Raw genomic sequence first — 1,823 nt, forward strand, 5'->3', positions numbered from 1 at the left:
TATATATATATATATACACACATACACACAAACAAGCATGCATGTATATAAACACACATATATATATACATACATACACACACACATGTATATACACACAAGTCATATATATATATATATATATATATATGTGCACACACACACATGTATGTACACACAAATCAAATTATATATTATATATATGCGCACACATATGTATATATACAAATCAAATAATATATATATATATATATATATGTATATATATACATGCACACACACACATATACACATGTATATGTGTATGGGTGTAGAAACGTTACTTCTCACTGTCATGGGTTCAGATGTAGTCAGGGTTGATGAGTCATTACATACCAGTAATATACTGTGGAAAGGCCATAAATTAAAGCAGTTCATTTCATTTCATGTCAAAGCATCAATTAGCCTTATTCATATCAGAAAGAAACAAAAGACGACTTCTATCTTTTCAGGGTTGATAAGATAAAGTACCAGTCGAACACTAGGCTCAATGTAACTGTCTTATTCCCCAACTAAAATTTGAAACTATTATTATTATTATTATTATTATTATTGCTATTATTGAAATGTGGTGGATTGGGTGAATTATTGGAATGTCAGGGGAAAAAAAAATTGCCTTTCTGCATTTGTTCTCACACTTTGCCTCTCTGAGATCAAATCCAGCTTATGTCAGCTTTGTCCTTCGTCCTTCCAGGCGTCAATAAAATCGGGTACCAGTCAAGCACCAGAGGGTCAATGTAACCGACTAGATCCCTCTCCTCACGCCCACAAAACATTGCTGGCTTTGTGCCAAAATTTAAAACCACTATTGTTGTTGTTATTGTTGTTGTTACTATAAGGTGACAAGGTGGCAGAATTTTTGACACACTGGAAAAAAGTGCTTAGTGTCGTTTCTTCCGATTTTACATACCAAGTTCAAGTGCTGCCGAGGTCAACTTTGGTTTTCTCCCTTTGGGTGGAGGTGGGAGGGGGGGACAATAAAATAAGTACCAGTAGAGCACTGGGCTTAATATAATCAACTAGTCCCTTCCCTCTTCCCCTCTAAATTTCAATTTTTGTGCTTATAGCAAAAAGGAATATTATTATTATTGTTACTACTACTACTACTACTACAAGGGTGTTGGCTAGTTAAATTGGTAGAGCACCACTGAAGATATTGTGTGTTGTTCAGTTATGTCCCCTTTGCAAATCACGCCAGGCTCTACTACACCTTTCGTTCTCTCCAGAGTTCAATGACCTCTTTCCATTAGCCGTGGATCGACCCTTTCCCACTAGCTAACCCCTTCCATGTAACTGTACCCACCACAAAAAAAAAACAAACAAAAAATATATTATATAACCCAACATGTATGGCCTTCTGCCCTAGTTTTAGAAATGCTTCTTAGGGCTGAGCACCAGACAATGCTTTGCACTAATTAATTACAGCCTCCTGTTGTTTCCTCAAATCCAGGCGGGGTCAGATTTTGGGGGGTTTTTTTCTTTCCAGGAGATTGATTTCATTGACTTTGCCGGCCGCTTCTAAGACCAAAAACCTGTTGTATTACACTTATGGCTACTACTACTACTACTACTGCTTCACTATACTAAATTCCATTAATAATTTAACGTTTATGTGTGTCTCTGTGTACATATATATATATATATGCATATATACTGTACCCTTGAGTTTACACATCCAATCATATCTTCATCCTTCTGTCTTTATTATTTCTGCTTCATCTTCCTTTATTTTCTCTATCTTTTATCTGTACCCCTTTGTTGATATATATATATATATATATATATATATATATATATATATATAT

At 34.9% G+C, this 1,823-nt stretch overlaps 1 protein-coding gene across 1 annotated transcript in view; it reads left to right on the top strand.

Annotated features, from left to right (window-relative positions):
• The window catches only part of LOC106880682 (protein numb-like), a 47,631-nt gene that overhangs the window by 916 nt on the left and 44,892 nt on the right, over nucleotides 1–1,823 (top strand). The gene's annotated exons all lie outside the window — the stretch shown is intronic.

This window comes from Octopus bimaculoides, chromosome 25 (genome assembly GCF_001194135.2).
Source record: "Octopus bimaculoides isolate UCB-OBI-ISO-001 chromosome 25, ASM119413v2, whole genome shotgun sequence".
NCBI lineage: Eukaryota > Metazoa > Mollusca > Cephalopoda > Octopoda > Octopodidae > Octopus > Octopus bimaculoides.